At 51.8% G+C, this 13,883-nt stretch overlaps 1 pseudogene; it reads right to left on the bottom strand.

The window, feature by feature from the left end:
- The window catches only part of LOC129735206 (hydrocephalus-inducing protein homolog), a 100,063-nt pseudogene that overhangs the window by 65,438 nt on the left and 20,742 nt on the right, over positions 1-13,883 (bottom strand).

Genomic DNA, 13,883 nt, shown 5'->3' with positions numbered 1-13,883 from the left:
TTGATTTCACATTTAAACTTTAGATCATCTCAGTAAAAAGCCTTTTGTGAGACTCGAGATGGAGAATCAGAATCTGCATTTCAATGGAGACACTGGGGCTCAGCCACCCGCTCCGTCAGCGCTTCAGCTGGGGAAGGAGAAGGAGCCCACATCTCTGGGGACATCAGTGCCCAACACAGAGCTACTGCCTGGGCTTAGATAACCAGGAGCCCTCACGGCACAAATCAACATCTCACACTAAAGGTCAAGTGGGTAAGTGGTGTCCTCGCCTTGCAGCAGGAGCGTTCGCCCTGAGCAGCCACAGGCTAGCGTGTGGCTCCAACGCCCTTCTCCTGCAGCCCCAACCCCTGGGCCCTTCTGGGACAAAGGCTTTCACCATCATTCTGTCGCCAAGGTATGGGAGGCTGGGGCTGAGCAGGCTCTGAGGGCACCAGAAAAATACTGGCTTGCTATTCCTTTGGCCCTATTTGCTCTCACGACAGTAAAACACCACCTGAGCAAGCGGCAGCCCTGCTTTTAACACCCTGAAGGCTGCTGTGGAGGAACACAAGCGACAGACGCTCTTCAAGTGCTTCATTTCAGTAAGGCACAGACCTCCCGACCTGCGGTCCAAGCCCAGGGCACACTCACCAAAGGAGACATCACCGAAGTGGAGGGAAGGTACATTGAAATGGAGAGTTGGTCCAATGACACAGCCCCTGTAAGGACAAAGGCAGAGGAGGAACTGGCTTGGTTAAAAAGAACTGCAAAGCATTCAGCTTTTGTTACCACCGGGACAGGGAAAAGCTGGTCTCAGCACCACAGTGGGTTTCAAACCAACCCGTCACCCTCGTGCTCGACTAAGACATTAGACGACACCCTTTTTTCTCTGCTCCATCACCAAATGAGGTAGGTGGGAGATGATTACCCAGAGATGGCTACAGATGTGCCCACCAGGCTCCTAGAACCCTCCTCACCTGACAGTCAAGGTCACAGGCTCAGGGGACCCACCCACACTGAACCAGAATTCTTCTGTGAATGGCCCCAGGATGGTGGAACTGAAGGAGATCCGGAGGACTTGGAGGCCATCTGGTGAAATGATGCCCTCCTGGGGGTGGAAGGAGAAGCAGGAGCCCAGAGCCGTCCCTGGAGGGACCAAGCTGAAGGGGGCATCGATGACTCCTTTGTTAAACAGGATCGCCTGCAGCAGCAAGAAATCAAAATGGAAATACATGAGGAATCTTCCTTCCTTACAGAAGGCTGATTTCTTCTCTAATTAGACATCTATAAAAGGCAGAAGATGCCACGTGTTGCTGCTTGGCTGAAGCTAAAGAACACACAACGGGACAGGTTCTGCCTTTGGGCTTTTGCATGCAGAACAGCGATAACTTCACAGAAACTGAGTCACCCTGGGCTTATTCCACTGACACAGAGCAGTCCGCTTGGACTTGCATCACCAAGGCGATGCAGACCTGCCCCAAAGAGCAGCAAAGGGCGGTCACAGCATTACTAGCGCATCGCCACCTAACTGCTTCTGCTCCAGACGAGCCCAGTCCCGCCAAGGGCAAACACATTCAGCTCCCATTGCCGCCAACAAGCTCATCTGATGTGGAAAATACCTCGGGACAGCCCTATAACCAGCTTCAGCAGCACTCCCCGACTCTGCTAGGGTACGTCAGTGAGGCTCATTTTATTCTTTTCTTTCATCCGAGAGTCTCTCTGTCTTTGCTCAACCAGACACGTCAAGAAAGGGCGAGAGTGAGGTGCATAGCAGCTCCTCCTAGTCTAAAGAATTTCTCTTTCACAAATATTCACAGCCATCATCTGCCAATTTACCATTATTTACTGTTCCAACAAGCGACGCAATCCTGCGGCGCTTGGTGAGATTCAGCTCTCTTCACGTTCAGCAAGGAGCGCCCACACCTGCCTGTGAGTACCAGCACGCTGTTGGTCACCAGACCTACCCAAAAGCAAAGCTCTACAGTTTCCGATGGCTGCAGGTGACATCCTGCCATTTCTGCGCTCCCAACTACCTGCTCTGGAGGTTTTTTCCCTAATTTCTGTCCCCGCAAAACCTGTCAGAAAAACTGAGACAGAAGCAGACATACAGCCCTTATTTTCCAGTTTTGCAGCTGCTGTTGAAAACATTCACCTATTCCAACTCTGCACTGGTAACTGGAAAACTACTCATGTGTTTTACACCTTAGTTACAAATTGCACTTAGGGATCCTGCGCTGAGGTTCACCTCCAGTCTGGCTGCTCAATACAGCACCTACAGTATCATCTACTCATTCACATTTTCTCAAGTAATGAAAAAAAATAATTTATATAAATAGACTCCATAAAGTATCAGCATTAAAAATGCGTAGAGCGCACAAGATTTTGGTAAGAAAACCCCTTAACATGTCCTTCCCTGCCACAGTCAAGCTTTTGAAAGCGTCTGGCACGACGTATTGCCTCATTTTCTACCTCTTTCAGTTGCTGTATTTTTTTTGGGGGGGTAGATTTTTGGGGTTTTGGGGGTTTGTTTTTTGGGGGGGTTTTGGTTTTTTTGGGTTGTTTTTTTTCTTTGTGTGGGTTTTGGTGGTTTGTTTTTTTTGACAGAAAACTTGCCATCATGGGTGGGGGGAGGGAAACATGTAGAAAGCTCCTCTGCTTCATTTCCAGAACTGCTCTGCTCTGTTCACAGAGCCAGAGGTGCACCAGGTCTGAAGGGTGGCAGGAGGCTGGTCAGCAGGGAAAGCGCTCCCGGTGCCTGCGCGGGCAGCTCTGCGCGGGGAGGCTGGCCGGCTTCCCTCCGGCGCCAGGAGCCAGGAGGATGCGCTTCACTGAAAGGTGTTTGCAACGGACTCGAGTTGGAACACAACACGTTTGTTCCAGCTGCTTTTTAACCGCCAGGGTACCAGGGTGCAGTGATTCTAGGGCTGAAACAAAAGCCTCTGGATCCTGACCTTTTTGACCCGGTGGTGCTTTCATGTGTCAAGGGCTGGTTTTTCTGCATGAAGCCTCCCAGCTGGTCTCAAAGGGAGGTTGCCAAAAAGCAGGGATCGGGGCTTTGGGAACAACAGACACACCCTTCAGACCCCATCAAAACTATCCAGATTCTGCAAAACCTCCCACATTTCACTCACGTCAAATATTCCGTGCTCACAACTGCCGGCATTGCCAGAAATCCCGCAGGCCCACAAAGCTCACCGCTGCCCCAGGAGCCATCAGGATCCACCCCAACCCCAGAAAACCCCACTGCTCACCTCATAGCTCTGGGCTGATCCAACAAAAACCTTCCCGATGTCCAGCTGGTCAAAGCTGAAGCGCAGCTGGGGCCCTATGCTGCTCCCTTTGATGCGCAGGGGCAGCCTGGTCTCACGGCCTGGGGAGAGATTGCCATGTCAGTACAGAATTCCTTCGGTTCGCCTGGATTTTCCAGGCAGCCTCGGAGCCAGTCCCTGACTCCGGGCTGGGTGGCACCAGCACTAGGTGCTCCGCGAGAAGATACAGGACCCCTCTCTTCCCTCAGGAGATATACTTCGGGGCTGGCTTCTCATTTCTAACTGAGCCCTCGGGCTGCTTTATAACTTAGCAATCACTTTGCACCCTGAAGAAGATATGCTGCGCATAAAAGACGATTTCGGAATTCCTTCCCATGCACTTAGACAAGCTTTGAAATCCGTTCAGTGAAGGCACAAAGCTCACAAAACAGAACCAAAGATAAAAACCTGCTGTCTGTATCGCTGCCATCAGAGATGACCGCACAGGAGCTGAGAAGGAAGAGCCCAAGCAAGGCCCAGCAGCCGGCTGACAGCCGCACCCCAGCAGCCTGCTGAACCCTGCGCAGTTACCGTATCAATAAAAAGCTGTTTCATGGCCTTTGCATCCGTCAGCTTGGAGCAGTAAGGACGGGATCAAAGCAGCTGGGTTAGTGATCTCAGCACCCTCCAGAACGGGAGCCTGGCTGCTGGGGACCACTGGCCTCGCACCTCCTTCCTCTTAGATGGGGAAAATCATTTCCCTGGATGGAAATCTGACAGGGACCTCCCGCTCTTGAAAACCACCTCAAGCAGCACCACACAGACGGAGAGGAAGGACAAGGTAACCTGAACCACGGAGCTTGCTGCAAGCATTCCCTGCCCCGTGCCAGCACAGCAAAGCCGTCACACCTCTGTAAGGGCAAAGGCAGCGTAACGCGGTGGGTCAGTGATAACCGCTCCCAGCAAAAGCCGTGACAGCACTTCTGTCAGCCAGGAGGAGCATAAAGCTTGTCTAGCAGACTGCTCGCACTGTGCTTCCTGGGCAGGGAGCTCACCCTGCTGAGGGCAGCGAGCCCTGTACAACACTACGCAGATGCAGCACGGACTTCGAGCCACGAGGTGACTGGTCCCACGCAGGGAGAGCGGCACACGCCTGGTACTTTCACAGACACCCTGCGCTCAGCGGGGCTCAGCCACCTACGGTCTGGCAGCGCCTGGAGAGCGGGAGGTGACCCAGGGGCAGGGGGCACGTTTCACTCAGCTCCTACCGCCTCAGGAGCCTGACAGTGCATCCATGGATCCAAGGCTCATCTTGCAGGTCTACAGGGGCTCAGTGCTCGTCCACCAAAGCTCTTCTGCGGTGTAGCTCTCTGGCCTTTACAAACACCTTGCAGCAGAGCAAATGCCTGGTAGGAAGGCTTATCCCCTCGCTGCTTTGGCTGCTCTAGAGCCATCAGTGGTCAGAGCCAGGCATCCTAAGCCCTGGCTCTGCACAGACCAGCTGGAAGCCACAGGGACAGCAGGAAGGTGCCGGCGCTGCCCTGCTGACCACCGGCCCTTCCTAGCAAGTCCACGGGGACCAAGGGGGCTGGAAGAGTATTTGTGCCCTGCCTTTGCGGTGGGTGGCAGGAGGAGGAGAAAGGAGCCGTACCTGAGATGTCGCAGTAGGCTGTTTGTTGATAGACTCGGGCTTCTCGGGGTTTGAAGATCACCTTAATTTCAATTGAAGAATTTGGCCAGACATCTCCCTCCTAAAACAGAAGCAGACAACAAACCATTTATCCTCAAACACTACATTTCTTGTTTTCAACCACAGCCCTGTAAGCCTTTATTTAGAGCACCAATGAAGAGCAAGAAGCAAACAGCACTTATCCAGGTTTGTAAGACTTTGGAAGCAGCTGCAAAAAATGTCAGTCCCTTACCTTTACTAGCACCTGGTAAAGGCTTTTTTTTTTTTTCTTAATTAGGGTTCTAATAAAGGAACCCAACTGGCTGGCTTCAGCAAATCAAGCATTTCTTCAGAAGTACCAGCTGATCTAAGCACAAGGCACCTTTTCCTCCAACCCTTCCCTTGCATCCCTGTCTCCCTATGGCCATGGGAATGTTTTACCCAGATCAGAAGAGAGTCAGCAAGTCAAAGGGATTTTTCCATTCTTCGTTACAAACGTGCTGCCTCTTATACCCTCAACCTGTACGTGCATGTAACTCTTTAATGGATTCTGGTGAGTCAGGGCACTCGGCACCAAGCAGAACAAGCCCTCCTGGGGAGCAGTGAAGACCAGGCTCCTCCTGCCCTGTGCCGCCAGCACTGAGCCAGCTCGCAGGCTCTTCCAGCTGATGGATGACCTGAGAAGGGAGCTGAGAGTCACATGCAGCCCGGTTCTCTCTGCAAGGTGCGTACATCCCTGTTTCCCTGAACACAGGCTCAAACAAGAAGAGATGGCATTTGCTTACAGCTCCACACCTACTGCAACCAGCAAGCTCTTTTCCTTGCCAGGCTCTTGCTCCGGGATTTAACTCCGGCCCATGGTACCAGTGTGTGCGCAACCGCTGCTTCCTCAGCGTCTTCATTCTCTCCCCCTCTCTCAGAGTCCTGGCACTGATGCTCAGTCCCAGGGAGCCTCGTCATGTGTTTTCAGAGACATCCCTGGCTTCTAAAGGCTCTTGCTTCTTGCAACCGGTTTCAACAAAGGCACCACTAATATTCCCCTCAGTCCCCAGCACTACAAATGCTTCTTCATCCATTTGTTGGCATAAATATATGCATCTCTGACAACTGTAATAATATTTTAAAGCAATGAAAAAAATTGGGAAGACCACAAAAAGAACAGTTATTTTTCTATGCACAAAGCTTGATTCTGCTTGCTGCTGGGTATTCTCCGTGCTTTGTCCAGAGGAATCTTGAACTGACTGGAGCCTCCAGCACTGCCACAGCATAAATATTAAACAACTATAATACTTCCCATCAACTTAGCACATAGAGCTCAGAGGCCAGCCCCCACAAAAATTAAAGAGCTATGACATGCTGAGTTACTGGGCTGCAGCTACAATGATTCCCTAATGCACAGCCTGCTCAGAGGGAAGAACAGGTAGAGAGAACCGTTTCCAACTCCAACAAACCAAGCGTAAGAACACAGAAGAAACAATAAAGTCACCTGGATTTTTCTCAAAACCTAGAGAAAACACTTTGCCAGATCAAACGGACTTTGTGTTTCTACCCAGCAAGCAACTGGAGGAAGATGAAGCATTACTAGATGATAACACACTCGCTTGAGGAAGCAAACTGGGGACACCAGCCTGCAACCCACAGTCAGCGTACGAGATAGCAGATCCCTCGGGTCCTGCTGGGATGCTGCACAGACTCAAAAGCGTCCAGAGAGTAATCTTGAATTTACAGGAATAAAAGCCTTTGGGGTGCTGCTCCGAACAACATAAGCCCTGCTACGACACCTGGAGCTTGCCTAAGCCGAGCCACTGAGAAGAAACACTCAGATGACGGATTTCCCTGGCTTGGCTAATTAGAGTCTAATAACTCACCAGCGCTCCTCACCCAGCTGCTCGCTGTATGTTTAACAGACTGAATTCAGTGGTCTCACCCTGGGCAGGCAGTCCCTGGGGGGGCGGGGGGGGGGGGGGGGCGTGCATTAGGCAGCTGCTTGCATTTGCTTCCAGCCTGACAGCTGCGGCTGAACACACACCCCGGCTCACCGGCGTTCTGCGCTCCTCCTTAAAGGGCGCTGCGTGGGCTGAGCTGCCCAGTGGTGCCCTTAGATCCTCCAGCTGCTGGGGCCCTCTGCCCAGAGAGCTGCTGACAGCCCTCGCTCGGCTCCTGCGCGACAAACTGTGCCTTGCCAGGCTTACCAGCACCACCCGCCACACAAACCATCGCTGCTGCTGTGCTGAGGAAGGACGTTAATGAAATGCTGAGAGTAGTGACGATGCTTGAGGTCTTCATCTTAGAGGGGCACCAAGCGGGGAAGGAGAGCGCATCCTGAGCCTTCAAACCAAATCTCTCCTTCCACTGAGGCCAGAAAACAAGCTTCTGGCAGCCTAAGGCAGCAGTATCAGTCTTTCAGGTCAACTATCTAACAAAGTACTCTTTTGCTGCTCGTCTCTGCTGGATCACAAGCCAGTGGTACTCACTGGTCTATTTTATGTGCCGCCATCAGATATATTGGCCCTGTGGACGCTTCGGGGCAGTTTGGTTATTACTCAGAGGCTGACAGAGGCAATACATCTCCCGTTAATGGAAGCAAGTGTAACACAATTCATAAGCAAAAACGAAGCTAAGCGGGAAAGGAAGAAAATTAAAAAGAACCGTTGGCCTGGTGAATATGTATCTGCTAACAACAGCGCGCTTTTCCAGCTGAGTGAGTTTAGCTGACTTTGGGATTCGATGAACTCCAAGGCCAGCACATCTGTGACAGAAATACAGCCGACATCTCCGATAAATCAAATCGGAGACACGCTCAGAAAGCCAGACTTACACAACAGCTTGTCTCCCACAGGCTTGGATGGCTGCTCGGAATGTTCATGGTCACATGCTAATTCCAAAATCACTGCCTCCTTTTTTGTTATTATTTTCATCCACAAGTTAACCCCATACAGGCTGAAATAACCCGCTGCAGCTTCCACAGAGAGCAACACCTGGCAGCTACCGGCCCGCTTACACAGCAAAGCTGCTGCACAAACCCTGCAAAGCCACCCTGCCCAGAGAGCCTTTCCAAGGCTATCGTCCCTCCAGCGGCCTCCTAACCTCTGGGAACCTCCAGCCGCTTCTTCCAAGGGTTTGATTCTTTCTATAGGGTGCTCCCAGGGTGATAGGTGGGAAGAGCAGCAGCCGCTTTTGGCCAGAAGGTCCGAGGCAGCAAGGTCCAGGCTCTGGTGGGGCCCCTCCAGCAGATTTACACGGCGCTGCCAGAAGGGGCCTGCCCAAGCTAAAAGTTACAGGGCTGTCACCGGGGAGAAAGTTGTGGAAGTCGGCGGCAGTGCATTCTTAGATTTTACACTTGATAAAGAGGAAAAAATACTAACATTTGATGTGAAGACACCCATATGCCGGGGGGGAAGACAGACACGAGCAAAACTCTGAATGTGAAACTCATTGTTCCATAGATCATGGAATTAATGGGAATCACAAGATTGATAATGCTGGACAGGACAGAAGGGGAGAGACTCCTGCAGCAGCCCACTTACGCTCAGTCCTAGAGCAAACTATAACATCAACACAGCCATTTAGGAAAGGTTTCCACTCAAGGCGTGAGGCCAGGCTACACTCTGGGTCCGTACAGCGCTACAGGGAGCACCAGGACTCAGTGGGCAGCCAGGCTGCTGGACCTCACCCTAATGCACTTCAGGAGCCCAAGAGCAGGTTAAGCTCGTTATGGAGGTATAGTCGGCTGTACCGCAGCAGGAGCCCTGGGACACGCTCCAAAACCAGCTGACACACTGCAGGATGCTCTTCATGTTCAGCTGATCAGCTCCCACTCCCTGCTACAGCCCTGCTGCTCCGACACAGGCTCTTGGTCACATCACGCTGCTCTCAGCTGCGGCGGTGTGAAACTGCAGCTGTGCTGACATGGGGGGCTCTCAGCCTTGTACGGGCTATAGGAGCAACCAAGAAGAGAACACGATCCCCTTCCTTAAAAATAAATAATAAAACAATAGTTTCACCTATTTTACAAGAAAGAAGAGGCTAAGATTATTCTAGGGTTTGCTCCAAGATGAGAAGGGATTTTACACTGCTCAGACAGCAGGCACTCGTCATCTCAGACCACACAAATACTCAGAATCAGGGCTCTAGTTAATTGAAGGACATGAGGTTTTGTTTGCATAAATACAAAAGCAAAAAGTTTTCTCTAAGCGTGCAACAGAACTCAAAAAAGTCTGTTTAAACCCGCCAGCCTTGCGTGCAGGTCACAGACGATGCTGGGAGGGAGATTCAGGCACGGTCTAAGTCCAGATTATATGAAGGGATTGGTCTTGCCGCAATTAAACTTGGGCTGAACTTGCCCTCCTTTCCATAGAGGACCTTTTCATTCTTCAGTATGTGAACTAATACTCATGGTTAATCCCCATACGCTACGTGTAAGGAGTGCCCTTATATATAATCATCGATACCTCGGAACACTGTCAGGACACTTAGGAAGTGCCCTTAATTTACAGCCCTTGCAGCAGAGCTCAGCTTTAGGCAGGCTCTCAGCGCCTGCCCGGAGCTCGCAGTTTAGAAATGCTTTTTGCAACAATCTCTCCCAGCCTCACTACAAACATCATGTCTTCCCTCTCGGCACATCAAGACACTGATGTGGGGATCTGCCAAGCAACCTCATTCAGGGAGGAGGAAGAGGAGGAGGAGGAGGAGGAGGAGGAAGGGAGGTTCCCAGCTACCACTTACCACTGGCTCAATGGCAAAAATATCATCAGAGAAAAGCATAGAGTCTTCCTGCACCTTTGCCCTCTGGTTCTGGAAGGCACGGGAGAGAAGGGCAAGGCGTTCTTGGAGCGTGGGGTCCACCGCGCGCTGCTTGAGAAAAGAATTCCTCTCATTCTCCTCCTGCTTCTGCAGCCTGCGACAGCGCCTGCAGCCATGGGGAGACACAAACCAAGCAGATCATTTAACAAACAACATATTTGCAGAGACTGTCATGTAAGTGCAGGAGCAGCAACGCACTGGGGGAGGAAGAGCAGCAGCAGCTCAGCAAGGGGCTGACCCCAAGCCACGGGGTCCCAAGCAGATCAGGTTATCACTCCTGCACTGGCACGGCAGGTACTTTTACGCCACACTCACAAGCTAAGAAGAGGGGTTTGAAAGCTAGCAGCCCTCAGGGGAGCCTCCTGGCTCAAAGCTACAGCCACGACTAATGGACAACCCCACCAACACCCTCAGATGGCTTTGTTGCCCGTAGAGGTGCTCGGGGGAGACGGATGGAGATGAAGGAGCACCCACTGCAGTGCTTCGCTGGGAAGCGGAGAAGCAGCCGGGCTTCAGCTGCAGGTTACCAGCATCACTTGTTTATCTTCCCTTTTGCACCGGCAGGGATAAGCAAACTGGCTGCTCCGTTGCCTACACTGCCATCCAGCAGAGGATCCCAGAGCACTTGCAAAGCAAGCTAATGCATTCGGGCATCGCATCACTTCAGTGAAATTAATGGGTTTAGGTGCATGAAGACAGAGGCCCTGAGAGCTTTGCCTGGCATTGAAACAGAGCAAGGTCTTAAAAAGATTAGTCAGGATGTGTTTGGTACTGTGCTCTGGGTGATGCTCTCTTTGTGTTGAGGTAAGAGAGAGATGGCAGGGCCTATTCCCTCCCACTGACCACGTTAAAGTAGAGGAATGTGCTCTGAATGATTAGAAAAGGTAAAGGCGTGTACTCTGAATAATTAGGAAAGGTTCCACTGAGGATGTTAAAGGAAAACCATGAGTCAGAAGATCATTGAACAAAGAAAGTTGAAAGGTTTACTCCACCTAGATCCCACCTATTATGAATAGAATGATTAGATGTCAAAATCAAATGAATATGTATGTAAAGATGTTGTAACCTCTCACAAAAACTGTATAAATTACCCGACTTTTCACCGAAAACTTCGGAGCTAGTTTGTCCGGTGCAAATCGGTAGCTCCCCAGTGTTGCACGAAATAAATACCTTTGCTGCTTAAAGACAAAATTAGTCTCTGAGCTGTTACTCTGTGCCGTTTTGGCATCAGCATTAGCCAATAAAGAAGTCAGCACCAGCACCTCTGAATCCAAACCCTTACATCCAGCCTTGAACCACTTCACCTTTTTCCTCTTTTGGGCCTTCTCCACAGAGCTTTGACACAGGTCACCTCTCCCTTACTTGGTAGTTGTAGCAGCGATCATTGCAGCATTGAAAGCTCACAACCGAGAGGTGAGAAGGGAGCACTGCTGCAGAGCACTTGCTTCCCAGCTGGCACGTTGCTGTGCCCCCTTCACGCTCCAGTCCCCCGGCCACCAAGAACCAGCAGGTGACTACTCGAGGGGGATGAGGGGAAGGCTCCGTACACAGAAAATCGAGGCAACACGCTATAAACAGGACAGCAGTCACCACCCAGCTGAATTCCAATACAATCAGCAAGGAAACACAGTCACGGACGTTCCTAGCGGCACATAGACAGAGCCTCGGGCAGATGCTGTCACCGGTGCCAAAAATACTTTCTTTGGCTCGCTCCCAGTGGAGTGTCGTGGGAAATGTTTCTCCATGGCTGACCTACAGCGCTGTGCATGAGGAGGGCTTCCAGCCACCGACATGAGCAACCCTCAACTCAGCCTTCAGCAACGGACAAGAATCCCACCGCTACATCCCAGAAAGTCCTGCAGGAGGGAGACAGAGCAAACCCCTGGGTAGACCTTGTGAGAGCCAGGTCTTTCTGGGTGACAGCCAAGCACAGGCTGCTGCACTGCCTCCTCCCATTGTCAAAGTCCTCTCTGCTCTCAAAAGATCTCAAAAGCTGCTCCGACAGCAGCACAGTGGCCTCGGAGCCATGACCACCCCTAAGACTGCAAGTAAGGAAGAACAAAGCGCCCTGGTCACAGTAAAGAACACAGGCTGGCACGAGATCAAGCGTCACTGCAAAAAAATTGGGGAAACACGTTAACTGTGGCGAAAGCTGGTCGCTTCTGAGGGGAGAGAGGATCGCTCAGGGTCCCATCTGTGACGGGCAGCTGGGGAGAGATGCGAAAAGAATGGTGCAGGGAAGTACCAAGACAAGGTCATGAGATTTTTTCCTTTAGCACACTGCGCTTGCACCAAAGTCATGCACTGTGTAATTAAAAACAGAGAACACTGGAAAACTAGTTTTGGCCTTCAAGGCTTTTCTGACCTAATTACATTGAACTTTATTTGCTCAGAAGCCCTTAAAAAGTGCTCCAGTTGAAGGCAGTTTCCTGATCAGCTCTGGGTTCAGACTAACTCCTATACACCTACAGCCGTCCAACTCTGAAAAGTCACACAAGGACCCCCCTACATCACCCCAGCTTTGAAGTGTCACTTCCAGTGCCTCCCCCTGGGCTAGAAGCATTTCCTTGCTGCCCCAAACGGAATTTCAAAGCTTCAGAGACACCCTTTGGAGAGCCTGCCCCACCTCTCAGCACCATGAAGACACAGGTGCTGACGCCCAAAGGCACTTCCAAGTCCTGTCCCTGCCTTCCCCGCAGAACCCTCCACCTCCGAACTCTCCCCAGCCCCGGAGAAGGGGCAGGGATACCTCGCTGTGCTGGAAGCCGGGACAGCGCGAGGCAATTCAGCATCCTACAGCCGGATGGCCTCAACGTTCGGGGCCAGCAAAGCACCCTGCCCTGCGCACTACTGCAAAAGCAGGCTGAAGAAGGTTGCCATCCTACCAGAGCTGGAGGGGAAGAAACTGCAGTGAATATCACAGCAGGTACGCTGCCTGCAGCTGTTAGGTGCTACCGCTCAACGCCGTCCCAGGTAAGGAGTGCCGACACTTTCCTCAGCCTCACAGACCCCCTGCGAGCCCAGGGACCTGGCCTCACTGATTTAGGGCTCCCACAGATGGGAATTTGCTCTCCGAGGAAATGCAGTCATTGCAATCAACCTTTCCTCCCCAAAACATCAGCTGGAACATGGATGGAACCAGAATGGGAAGCACCGAGCTCCATTACCCTGAAGCCCATGGACACAGACCCGGATGCGGTGGATGCTTTATTTCTCCTACACCATCCAAAAAAGCACCAACATCCCTCTGAGGCCGTATGGTAGTTTCACTCCTGGGCAGTGTGTCTTACTGAAAGGAATCTTTCCAACGAACCTCAGCTTCTCCTGATCCTCCTCCTCTTGAGTAAGAAAAGCCTTCCACTGGAAGTGGGCTATGATTTTACTCCGGTTGTGGATGACCACACATCTGTGATTTGACAGCGTGATGTAGGTCTTCCCAACTGCCAAGGAGTTTCTGTCCAGCCTGATGTTGACATCTTCAGCGGCTCCATGAAGGCTTGTGTGCGTATCTTCACCTAGAACGAAGCAAAAGGCAGACATTGCTCATCGCCCTTGCTGATGGGAGTACAAGGAACGGAGGAAACCACAGGGAACAGAAGTGTCACAGCTTTTAGCTGTGTGAGCAGTTCCACAGATCAATATATTTATTGCACCCCAAGAGCTGCAGGTGTACAGCATGAGGATGTCCTGGGCACCACCTTAAGCACCTTATTTCTGGGTGGGCTTGTAGACATTTATCCCCAAGGCAACACTATCTACAGGGAGACGTTTTCAGTGTGCCCAGGTGGCCTTTGGGTTGCCATCCCACCTGGGTCACAGGGAATTCTGCATCCAAAGTCATTCAGGTGACTCTGAGGAGGCCCCACCTCGGTCACGGCTCGCCCAGAGTCTCCTGCAAGCACGCCACCAGGGTTGTGTCTCTCCTGATCCCTTGTTGCCAACATGACAAGATGCCTGGGGCATGCAGGCAGAAGAGGGAGGTGAAGAGAAACAGGCAAAGTGACAGCCCACGGCAGGATGGGACGCGGATGAGAACGTCACCGTGTTGGAGCAGCAGTGCCCTCACTTGCTGTGGGTCTGTGAAGATATGTCAGAATGAGACCGGTGGGGCACGGCCCACACCAACCTGCCCATCACAGCCCTGCAAGCCCATTTCTTCTGCCTGGAGCCTGCTGGTGCCTATG

This window comes from Falco cherrug, unplaced genomic scaffold, assembly GCF_023634085.1.
Source record: "Falco cherrug isolate bFalChe1 unplaced genomic scaffold, bFalChe1.pri scaffold_58, whole genome shotgun sequence".
In the NCBI taxonomy this organism is placed as follows: Eukaryota; Metazoa; Chordata; class Aves; order Falconiformes; family Falconidae; genus Falco; species Falco cherrug.
Note: the sequence above shows the minus strand (reverse complement) of the source record. Positions and strands in the feature narration are given on the sequence as shown.